Here is a 13229-nt window from a genome sequence, read left to right as displayed (position 1 = left end):
ATCAGAGCCCATTGGCAATTACCACACCCCCTATATTTGCTACTGTTATAGCTATAATTACAAATTTGGTGTCAAACTGTACATTTGTGGGGTCAGGGAATCCAATTTAATAGGTTTCAAGGATGAAAACCCAATAGTTTTCTTCTTACCATGACAATCTGGGGTAAAATATGCAAATTCCAAAGAAAATTAAGTGTCATCAAGGTGATTTTCCAAATCTTTTATTTTAAATTGGTTTTAGAGGTCCAGTTACTTGCATAATTTTACATGTGTCCTTTAGTAGCATTATATTTAGACCAATCAGGTGCAACCTAAGCAAACCATGAAAGGATGTACGGTGCAAACACATCTGTAAAGTAGTGTCCAATGGTCACGGCACTTCCAGTACGAAGCATTTGGACAGGCACAGCACCATCCAGCACAGCTGCAGTTGTCACTGGTCTGTGGTTTTGGAGATCTCTGGGAACAATGCAATCTAGAATCTCACTCTTGGCTCCATGATGCATGTTTCCTGTTTTCCTGAGTGAGTAAAGGTGGATGAGTGAGTGAAGGTGGATGGGGAGAACTTTCATGTGAGAATACTGCCTCATTGGTTTTGTGACCAGAATGAACAGCCAACAAAAGTTGGGTCACTTTTGCTTGTTGGTACTTCACAATAGCCACTTCTGATTTGTTGTGTGGTTGGGAAAGTGGAGCCATGAACAACTTCAGCTTGGTGTGGTATGGGAGCAGTGAATGCCTCTTCTTGGGACCTGACCCGCTTATCCACAAACACTGTATCACTTCATTCCGCCAATTTGAAATGAATCAGAAAATTACCTTGTAGACAGCTTGAAATGTTGGATACTGTTCATGGTGCCTCTGTTCTTCTGACTTCTTTGTACCCTCAAATTCCTGGACTAGGCGTGCCAGCTCAGGGCGAACAATCTGCTCTCGGCGAACTGTGTCTAGGTCATCCAGGTTCTCTATGACGCCACCATGATTCTTGAGCCAATCAATGAGTTGCTCATGCATCTGGTCATGAGGGATCATAGATAATGCTCGCATTGACTTCTGCCTTATGAAGTGACCACTTTGGAACTCCACAAACAGAGCAGGATGTCGCTCTTCTAGTGTTGCCATATTGTGGAGATGGATGGGCAGGTTCCGGGCATAGTGGGTATGATCCAGTGCAAATACCGATCAGCACATCAGCGAATCAAGTGTCTCCATGTAGAGGGAGATGTTTGCTGAGCAACAGGACGTGACAAACTTACTTACAAAAGCACTTTATATGAAACACTAGGAAATTGTGGAGGAGCTGTACTCTTGACTAAAGAATATAATAATTGTTTAAAGGAGTGAGTGTGACGTGAACATGTCTTACCTGAATAATGAGAAGATTCAGCTCCATGGACTTGAACCAGTAATGTGCTTGGGGCTGTGAGGCACACTGCATCTTGAGCCATTCATCAAAGGGCAGAGGGATGAGGCCCCTTAGCTCTTCATTGTCATTTGTTGCCTTCTCCACGTATTGATCATATGCCTGCTTCATGAACACATAGAGAGCAGCTACAGACACCTGATGCATGTACCGGGCTCTGCAGATGTGGTGAACACCAATGAAGGACTGAGCTTTGCCACTAGTTGAGATACCATTGTTGGTAAGCACTGTGGTCCATCCACTGCCTTCCAGCCAGTCTCCAGACACACTCCACAGCATCTTCTCCGTATGCATTGGCCCCAATGTTACCAGGAAAGAATCCTCACCAAGCTGTCTGGGGGAACTTCCACTGAAGTTTATTGGCCAGGGTGAACAGTGGTTGATCAGCTACCATGACTGGTGTCTGACCTGGATTTAGATAATTCAAGGTTCTCTTTCCCTAGAAGGTTTCTGACTTTCTCCAGCCACTGGTAACCTTCAAGGATGTTGATGACGGGAGGCTGGATGAGGATGGCTGTTGGTATTTAGGGCAGGTACATACAAGACCTCATCAGTTGGCAGTGAAACATCTAGATCCATGGTTGTGTAGCAAGCTGTCAAGGTTTTCACACCCTTCTTCCCCATCATAGCTGGATCTAGGATGTCAGTGAGAAGTGGCTCTCTGAAGAGAAGTGCTGCTGAATGCTGATGCATGTTCCATGGAGGGCTGATGCTGCTGTTGTACCACACCAATCTGTTCCCAGTGATTGATCACTGAATTGGCGATGTATGTGCTGTATATTTCCAAGCGGTGATATGACACACATAGTCCTCGATTATGCATGGCCTCCACCAGATGTCTGCTGCCAGTTTGAAGGTGTAGTTTCATTGCCAGATATAGCCATGCTGGCGTTTTCTTCTCTTTTTTATGCTGAGAAACATTGTCAGGCTTCTTGGATCTGTGTCTTACGGAGTTGAAAATGATTTGCTGCCCAGTGGATGTTGCAACCTGGGACTTCTCAGGTCCAGGAGGTGGCTGATCAATACCTGATCCATCAAGAAGCATGTGTAGGAATGATCTTAGCATGGGAGGGATCGGATCTGCTTCACAGAAGTTTGAGAAGGAACCTGTAAAAGCCTGCTTCATGGGGAGATACTCTTGCCAGAGGATTTTGGTTGCGTTGAAGATGATGGACACATCGTTGCATATATTTTTCTTCATGTCCAAAACAACAGGTGCATGCTTCAATCTAATAATAAAACTACCTATACTACTGCTAGCTATACCTAGTTAGCTAACATTAGAAAGGTCTGTAATCAATAATAAAGTTATACCAACCTCATGTGTTCATCTAAAATTTCTGTTTTGGGCACATCTGGAACATTTGTCACAGCCACTGGTGCACATTAACTTGCTTAGGTTGCACCTGATTGGTCTAAATATAATGCTACTAAAGGACACATGTAACATTATGGAAGTAGCTGGACCTCTTAAAACGATTTAAAATAAAATATTTGGAAAATCATCTTATCACACATGGCATATTTTACCCCAGATTGTCATGGTAAGAAGAAAAATATTGGGTTTTCATCCTTGAAACGTATTTAATTGGATTCTCTGACCGCACAAATGTACAGTTTGACACCAAATTTGTAATTATAGCTATAACAGTAGCAAATATATGGGGTGTGGTAATTGCCAATGGGCTCTGATGTATTGTTGGTGGCCATTTTGAAAAAAAAGCACATCTCACTTGTGTCTTTGGATAAAAGTTTTTCTATCACCCTAAGGTACTTGCATGCCAAAGGGGACATTTGTTGCATGAACTGAAGTCAACACGCTATATTTTGGTCTAACAGCCTCTACTAGAGTGTTGATAGCCAAATGGTAATTGGAGAACAGGTTTATTTATTGATTGATGATTTATTGCCAAACTAGCTAACATGTTTAGTTTCACAGAGGCCACATGAACAAACAGACTGTCAGCAAGAAACCAATGAGGTGTTTTTAGAAGGCAGAGTGAACTATGAACATCAGTGTTGAGCCTCTGGACCCAGGACTCAGATCTGGCGTTTTCATGGTACAATCAGCTGAGCGCTGGCAATGGAAGTGTTGTTGTCATTGTAGTGGGAAAGCTTTAGCTCACATGACATAGAACAAGTTATCGTTAAATTGGGAATGAGCCTTTGTTCTCTAGTCCTCTCAGATCCTCAAGATAAGTCCTCTTATCTTGCTGGAGAATCATTGGCTTGTTGGCAGATATGAGTGAGGGTGACACTGGGCTGTGTAAATCTAACCTTCAATTATGTGGTCAAACTTTAGGTTCGAAGTAAAAGAAAAATGTCACTGCTGCCCTGATGTAGTGTATATTGGTAACTATGTCATTGTCAATCAAACTGCATTAAGATTGGTAAAATATCTACTAAATGCTACATGAACAAGTTATAATAATAATAATAATAATAATAATAATAATAATGATATATTAGATTTATATAGCGCCTTTCTCAAACCCAAGGACGCTTAGAGAGATTATAAGTTATAGGTTAGGAACGGGAGTCAACGACCAATTCAGAACATTCACAGCAGATCACAAAAACAAACAAACTAGTGTCTTGCTAGTGTCTCCATAGTTCATAACCTTACAAACTGCAGCATGTAAACAAATAGGAGATCATGTAACGCCACCTGGTGAAAGGGGGAAACAAGTCAGCAACCGACCAAATGCTCAGACTGTTATTCAGAAAAACATAACTCCATTGCATTGCAATATTTTGGCTTGACTAGCGAGTGTGTCATTGATTTTCAACAACGTTTCAGTAAAACAATGTGTTTTGAATCAACACTTTTAAAGGTGTTTAAAAAAAAAAAAAAAAAAAAGTTTTCAGATTTTATCCCTTTTTCACCCAATTTGGTAGCCAATTGAACCCAACCTAGCATCCAATTATCCCCTGCCTATTGCGAAGGATCCACCGCACGACCCCGTGGCCGGCAGTCCCAGAAGAGGCCGCCAGGCAGACTAGCTGACTGGCTCCTCGAGCCCAGCACCTGTTATTCCGGCACCCCGGGGGCGCTGTTGCGCGACGGATCCTTGTCCGGAAATACTCCTATACCGCCCTCGGGAGCGGCCGCCCAATATGCCGCTCCCCGTGTGTGCCCCAGCCATATCCGGATCTGGCGAGCTGGGATACGATCCCAGTCCCCGGTGGGCAGCTTGCACTAGTGGCCAGTGCTTAGACCGCTACACCACCGCGGGGCACTTTTAAAGGTGTTTTGAATCAAAACTAAGTCACCAGGCACATAATGAGCTTCAATGTTCCGGGCCAATTTATTTACATTTTTCGGAATAAAAGTTTGAACATTTGGTCGGTTGCCGACTTGTTCCCCCTTTCACCAGCTGCCGTCACACATGGGGTGGGATAAGAAAGCCCAACTGTGGAAATTTAAACAGGTTGTTTACTAGGCCTCGAAGCCCCGGGCTTTGACCGCTAGCTGGCTGCTAGTAAGCCTTGGCGAGCTCAGGCACCGCTGTCAAAAAGCGGATATTGATGTTTCTCATACCACTCTCGAGTGGTTTCTGTGACAAGAACTGCTTTATGGAGGAAAACATGTGTATGATTGAATGCTTGGATGGCTACTGGACAAATTCATTCCCATGTCCATCACAGTGAGCCACAGTGAGGTGCAGACAGAAGACGTCGCTGTCCAAAACGTTTTCCTGACATCCACAGGAAATTGCTGTCACTTGTCTCCAGGACCCATGGATGAAGACCAACACCAGCACTTCTGTATTTTTTGTATTCTTTTTTTAAGTTTTTTAAGAACCCATGCCGATATGGGCATATGTGTGCATTGTAGACCGCGGTGCTAGACCACTGGACCACCCCAGGCCATGGTGTTAGACCTCTGGACCACCCCAGGCCATGGTGCTAGACCTCTGGACCACCCCAGGCCATGGTGTTAGACCTCTGGACCACCTCAGGCCACACCAGCACTTCTGTCTTAACCGCACATTCAGCAGCACCATCATGAATGTTGGCTTCAGCTGGGGAACAATTAAACACATGCATACTTTCACTGTCCCCCGGGACAAGGACCAGGCCTACTGTTCCCAGTTCGAGCATGCTTCCCCCTGTTCTGTTTGAGTGAAATCTCTGGGTAAAGCCCTGGTCTGCATGCTGGATGATGAAGGGTAATGTGTACAAGCATGTGCTCCAATGAAACATTCCAGAACTCTGACAGGGTTGTTCCAGGATGCCAGTGTTCTGTGCTTCTGAATAGAGCTCACCATTTCTGTCCAGAGGTCTAATTCTACACTCCCGGAAAAAAAAGACTGTTGTTAAGCCCTGTAAGTGAACGGTTTTGAACAATTTTTGGTGCCATTTAGAAATCTCTATAGGTAAAGGGTTCCATATCCCATCAAATAGGGTTCTTCAATGGGTTCTCCTTTATGGGTCATTTGTAGATGACATTTTGGGTATTTCACAGAAGCCTTTACCGAAAGCGACTTCCAATACATTTGCCTAAGTAAGGGAATCATCCATCCATCAGCCATTAAAAGGAAAAGTAATCTATGCTCGGGCCAGGGGCCATTGGCAGTCATAATGCTAGAAGAAGTAAGAATTTGAACTATTATTATTTGTATTTCTATTAAATATATTTCATTTACAGTAGAGAAACTGTACAGGGGATTACGAATCAAGAGAAAACAAAAACATATGAGGTATGACAGGGAAAACAATTGTAAGAACAACGTATATTTTCATAGATCGCTGCAGATTAATGTTCTACACCTGACAAACATTCAGTATTGTGAAATAAACGTATCGAATATCAATGACATCCATCTCCTCTGCGCCAGAAAACAAAAATAGAGAGTTTATAAAGGCCCACAACTTGCATTTATTTCAAGTTTATAGTCTTCTCCTCAATAGGGCACTGACTGTCACAAGAGATTAACGATGGTAGAAATGATGTCCAATGAATATAATGTGTGCCTGTTTGGAAAATGCACATGTTAGAATATATATGACATGTCATACACAAGATTGACGAGGGTCTCCTGCCATGACAACCACTCATGTGCAGGAATATTATTTCACTCTATCATAATGTTACGATACGTTCCATAAACATTGACATAAAACCCTGGACCATGTACAGTAGGGAGCAGTGCAGTGGTCGGCCAAATATAACCTTTAACTGTACAAGCTTGTGTGAGGACAAACGCTACATTGACCTTAAACTCAGATAGAATCTAAAACCGCTCACAGTCAAGTTCAAGTTCAAATGCAAGTGTATTTGTCTTTACATCACATACAAGTATACAACGCAACCAAATGCCTGAGGCAGAGCAGGGGGGTATTCCATCAACATCACTAAAGGACAATCCAGGCTTATTCTGATAAATCTCGCGAGACTTAAAAATAAGTCTGGATTTTCCTTTAGCGACGTTGTTGGAATACCCCCCAGCTCTACAGCATCAATCAACATCAATAATGCAGTGCGATGAGTAAAAAATGTAAGCATAAATATATGAAATAAAAGTAGTAACGTAATAACAGTAAGTACAGTGAAAATACAGAATATACAGTAATATAGCAATAAAGTTAAGTCTATTAAATGTATAGCCCAACAGTTGTCACGTCTCGTCCTGGTAGTTGTCTAACCCTGTTAGGTTCTTCTTTGTCTTTGTTTTTATGCTATTAGTTTTTTGGTTCTCTGTTTATTTTAGTTTTACTCTTGTTGTCTTTTGTTCCTGTCATTTTATTGCCGGCCTTTGTGTGTTTCTCGACTGTGCAATTAGCTGTTCCTCATCATCCTTCCCTGTGTAATTTAGTCTGTGTGTTTTCCTGTCTCATTACCAGTTCTACCAGTCTATTATATATAGTGTTTTGTTTTCCTAGGGTTTGGTTGTCCTAGTGTTTTGTTTTCCTAGGGTTTGGTTGTCCTAGTGTTTTGTTTTCCTAGGGTTTGGTTGTCCTAGTGTTGTGTTTTCCTAGTGTTTGATTGTCCTAGTGTTGTGTTTTCCTAGTGTTGTGTTGTCCTAGTGCATGAACGCAGTTTTTTTTAACCGGCCTTTTGCCTACTCCCAGACGGATTCTATGCCAACTACTTTGATTCACATCTTGTGTACTGAACCCTGCTCTGCTTACCCCTACTGGACTATCTGCCTACTGCCTACTGCCTCCCTGCCTGTGTACCCAACCTTTGTAAGTAAAGACTATTCTTTTGGATTTCAAGTTTTGTTTCTGAGTCATTGTGCAGTGTCAGTGGAGTTTCAATGTTATTGAGCAGAAGGGGGGGGGGGTTGTAGGTACAGTATAGTCACTCCCGACTTACATCGTAACAGTGGCCTTGAAACCTAATTTCAAAGGAAATTCATAGATCCTACATAAGTCACTTGGGTTAGAAGTAGTCTCAAAACATCCACCCAAAGTTCATAACCACAGCCAGATTTCAAAAGGCTGTTTTGGGTTAAATGCCTCAAGTAAACATACATCCACTATTACAGAAACACAAATACTGTAGTGTTTTATCATTATATGGTTGGAATCATGAATGTATAATATACAGTTATATACATATTATGTTACGACCCTTCTGTCTAGGGTAAAACCAAGGCCTAACACAATACAGAGAGCTAGCTGAATCTCTCCTGTGACTCTGTGTCATTGTGTTGTTCGGCCAACAGATGGCATCACCAGTGGCTCTGTGTCCTCTCATTCAACACTGTACTGTGTCTATTCAGACAATGGTATGAGGGGAATGAGAGCAATGATGTGAGTTCAGATGAACAAATCTGCAATTTGATAGCTTTTGGTTGAAAAGAAAACGTAACATTTCGTCACCTTCTTAAAATAATGGCTCACGTCACTTTTGAGGAAAATTATGTTTTAGCCTAAATATCTGTTGTACGTTCTGGATTTGGTTCAGTTTATTCTGGATTTTGCAAAACTGAGGACTTAAGCCATTATTTTAAGAAGGTTGACGATATTCATTATTTGACTCTGACGAGGTGGTCTCTCTTGCTGATGTTGTTTCTTCTTAAGTAACTTGTTTGAGATAGATCACAAATATATTTCTGAGTTTTAAGACTATTTATTGAACGAAGGTACAATTTACAAGTTGTTGGTGATGCTGGCTGGAATGGTGAGAGCTGGCTGTGACAATCAAGAGAACGTGTGCCTGGGCCCACTCCCCTATTTATAAACAATAATATGTAAATACAGTTTCAAATAACAGCCTATCACATGTACTGTAGGGGTGACCTATAGTGCAGCAGATTAATGAAATAATCGTTCGCTTGGTGATACAAGCACCAAATTTGGCACACAAGTGCTTTGGGACCTACTCTCTCAGAAAAGTACGGTTTCCACTTGAAAAAACAAAATGGCCACCATTTTTCAAGATGGCCGCCATTCGAAATGGATTCAAACAACGTTTTTGACTGAATAATCCTATTTTGATGGCCTATACATTGAAATATATTGTAGCGAACGGGAATCTTCTAGTGTAACTCGCCCCATGCGGGAGTCGAACCCCGACCTCCCACATAACCGACGGCCGCGCTAACCATTAGACCAAGAGAGTTAACTCCCTTGGAGGAGCTGTTAACGGGGCCTCATACAGGATCGTTACACTATCCTCACCGTTCGGGAGAGCGTGCCCTCACGCTTCACTATGTCAAGTCCCTCACGTGGACACGCCTCTCCGATGGCCTTCCTTCCATCCCACTTCTGACACCAGTGTAGCGAACGGGAATCTTCTAGTGTAACTCGCCCCATGCGGGAGTCGAACCCCGACCTCCCACATAACCGACGGCCGCGCTAACCATTAGACCAAGAGAGTTAACTCCCTTGGAGGAGCTGTTAACGGGGCCTCATACAGGATCGTTACAATATGTTTTTGAGTGTGAGAAATCCAATTCTGCATTTAGAATATCAAAATGATTGAATATTATGGTGATAAAATGGGAATTAAACTAAAAACACTCTCTTGGTGTTGTTTCTGATACGCAAAATACGCATATTGCATTTAAGCAGTGCTACAAATTTATTTTATTTTATCATTTCAAAAAGGACACAAAATAACCAGAATGATTGAGCAATTTCCTAAAAGATGCATTAAAGACATTAGTTTCACTTTTGGCTATTGGACCTGTAAGCTACTTGTAGGTAAGGCCACGTAGAGGCTGTCTTTGTCTCCCCCAATGTTTTTTTTTTTTTTGTATTTTGTATTATTTATCTTTTTTTTCCCTTTTTTTTGTGTTTTTTTATTTATACTGTAGTTAGCGGAAACACAGAAAACATGTCCAAGCATAGGCTGCATTGTACAATTCTGAGCAAAACATGCCTGGCAATCATGGCTGTTTCTTCTTTTAGTCCTCACATTCACAGGCACACAACTGGGTACACTTCAGGCCGAATCGATAACATTTGCATCGTCCTCTGCATTCAGTCTTGCAGCCGCATTTCATTAACTGCTCACACGTCTGAACAATCGGTGGAAGGGTTGTCCAGACCACTTGCCAGACCTCACCATCTTTTTTCCAGCCCCAGTTGGCAGGGCTTTCAATTTGCATTTTGCACACTGTTGCCTGGCCCCATATGCAGGCAGCTTGGAAGGCAGACCGTTTCACATGCTGAACGAGGGATGCGCTTGTCGGTGCAATGGCATCATAAGACCTTTGCTTCCGCGCAAATAATTCTAGTCTTGCCTCATCAACCTTGCCTGTAGTGCTCTGCTTGTCATACATGGTGATGACAAACTTCTCAAGGATGTTGAGGTCTGCATCTTCTATGATAGGTGGGTACTGACTGAGCTTTTTGAAGACAGGGCTCACTTCAGGGCAAACCTCCCATGCTTGCCATGCCGTTTTTTTTGCCTTTGCCACGAAAAGCTGACACAACATCACAGCCAGTGAAGGCGTGAAAGAACAGCATGCCACTGGATTTCTCTGGGCCAAGAGAAAGCACCATGTCATGGATAGGCAACCACTTAATGGACTGACCTTGGCCAAATTCTACCCAAAGCCTTACTAAGCCTGCATCCTGAAGAGTCGCAAAAACATTGACTGCAACAACAAGAATATCTGTGTCGCATGCCTTGATCAACACAGACTTCATCTGTTGCTTGGCTGCATGAAGAGTATGTATGAAGATTCTGGAGTCAGCTTCCTCATGGTTACATGGACTTAAGCCTTCAAGGCTGATGGGCTTGTTTGATAGAGCCTGCTCCCCTATGGTCACAACTATGACATTGTTGGGACACAGGGTCACTATCTTGTCGGCTAGGAACATGAAGAGCTCAGTCTTGTTGTTGCTGTCTCGCAGGAAGCTTTTCCAGTTGGGTGGCAGTTTGTTTTTGTCTGTCACTCTTCGTCGACCTCCCATACCTCTGTTTGACCTAGTTTCAGCCTTCAGGCTTGAAGTCCAGTAGACATCAAAAATGATATCTGTTCGCTCATACTTTGATGAGTAGGTCTGGATTTTTGGAACTACATCCTGGACAGCATATTCCTCAAAGGTCTTTGATGTCGTAGGAGACAATGAATGCACAAGAGAGGAACCATCAATGATAATGGCATCACATTCTGGTTGTTTGTCAGGAGGAGAAATGGTAGCTTCCAGAATTTTTGAAAGCTGAGACTTCTGGCCAGAGTGGAGTTTCCCTGTGTCACTCAGTGCAGCAGGGAAAGGTTGATTCTCATGCTTAAAGAACTCAAGCAGGTCACACTCTCGTAATTGGCACGATATAAAAAGCTGCGAGAACAGACGACAGTCATCTTTGAGTACCTGCTTCTTCATGTCACTGGAAGCTGCAGCTGCCTCTTGGCGAAAGAAGTCGGCTTTGTTCTTTTTAATGGGCTTATAGAAGGAACCCTCATCCCCCAGACCATTGAAAAAGTCTCTGAAGGCAGCTTGACCTTTCTCAAAGTGAGTTCTTACAAGCTCAGCAGCACTGGGATGTGCGATGGTTTTTGTGTCTAATGTGAGCAGATCTTTGGACTCTTCCTGGAAAGGATTGCCCAGATCCTTCATCACATCAAACAACTTTTGGACCTTGTCAGTGAAGGACTTCTGAGACTGACTGGTCTGCTCATGATGCCTGACATCTTTGTTTGCTTCTTTGACTTGAGATGCCAACTCATACTGGTTGACTAACTGGCTAACTTCTGGTCCAGACACCATCCACCGCCTCAGTGCAGATGGATCCTCTGTAAGGCCAATGGCACCACCATCACCTTTAACAACTGCATTGGCCTGCTCGTGAGCTTGGTCAATGGGTAAGCCTGAGAACTCCCTGTGAGTCTTGTGGACCACAAACTTTCCAAGCTGAAATTCATGGAAAACCTGAGGATGAGTTTGCTCCAAAGACGCCATGTCTCTGAGGTGGATGGGGAGCCATCGAGCATAGTTCACATTGTTGTTTGCAAAGAAGAATGGAATTAGAGCAGACAGTGCTTGACAACACAAGTTGAAGTTAGCTTCGCTGAAAGATCTGACCAAAGAGAAAACCACCAATTCCATTGACAACACAAGCTCCCAGAATTGAAACTGGGGGCTCTCCTCCCTGCGTTTCTCACACCAGTCACTGAAATTCAGGGCTCCTTCATTCTCCTCTGCACAATGGTACTCATATGCTTCCTTTCGGAGCATGTAGAGACAACATGCTGTAACTTGGTGCATTAGGCGTGTTCTTGTGACACTTGAGGCAGAAAGAAAGGAGTCAGCTTTTCCAGAAGAAGCTACCCCAGCCTCCACAAGAGCACCTGTCCACCCACTACTCTGAAGCAGGGTCCCCAGTGATCTGAATGCAGCCATCTCTATGTGGAGTCCACCAAACATTACAACAAATTTGTCCTCGCCATAGGCTACAGGTCAGGCCAGTGCCACTGGACTTGTTTGGCAAGAGCATAAATAGGCTGGTCTGCAGTTATCACAGGAACCTGGTTTGGGTTGAGGTGTGCAATAGCATCCCTGACTTTGTTCATGGAATGCCTCACTGTGGCAACAGAATGTGCCTCATCACGAAGAAGGGGCAAGAGTGAGGTAATGCCCACTTCAAATTCAAGACCTCGCTTCTTCTCTGCATGGTGGACTGAACCCCATGGTGAGTTTCACAGCAGTGATGTCGACAGATGGTTGACCACATCATCTAAATTAATGGTGATGAATGCTGCCCTTCAATTTAATGCAATATCTGTGATCAGACAGCTTCCAAAAACGCTTATTTTGAGTTACGTAATAGCCACCATCTTGAAAACTGGTGGGCCATATTGGAATTTAATTGACACAATTGAGTTCCAGTAAGGATACATTCATTTTGATGTTTGGACCATTAACCCATTTCTGTTCATTCAAGTTCTACTCCAAAAAACGTTATTTTGCATCTGATTGTCTTGGATTTTCAGCTGGAAACCGTACTTTTCTTAGAAAGTACATCCTGGACATCATTTGTGCCAAATTTGGTGCTTGTATCACCAAGTGAACGATTCTTATGAAATATTGATTTAATCTGCTGCACTACTAGGTGTGAAAGAGGGGTTGTTCCCCACTTAGGTTGCATTTTGAAATACAGTCACTCTAGGCTCCATCTTGTATTGACCATTTGGCTTTTTGGGAACAAAGAGTCATAAATCACAGACAGGAGGATCAGGAGGAGGATCACAGTCAGGAGGAGCCCTATAGCAAAAGGCGTTTAAACATTCAGCTTATACATTCTATACAGTTTATATGGTTTATGTGTATCTGTGCCAAAATATACTACACTGAACCTACTCCAGCATTGAGTCTGGCAAAGTCAGTGTGGGCGACGGCTATG

This window comes from Nansenia antarctica (assembly GCF_963989245.1).
Source record: "Nansenia antarctica genome assembly, chromosome: 5".
Taxonomy (NCBI): Eukaryota; Metazoa; Chordata; class Actinopteri; order Argentiniformes; family Microstomatidae; genus Nansenia; species Nansenia antarctica.
The sequence above is the reverse complement of the archived record's forward strand: the minus strand, read 5'-3'. Positions refer to the sequence as shown.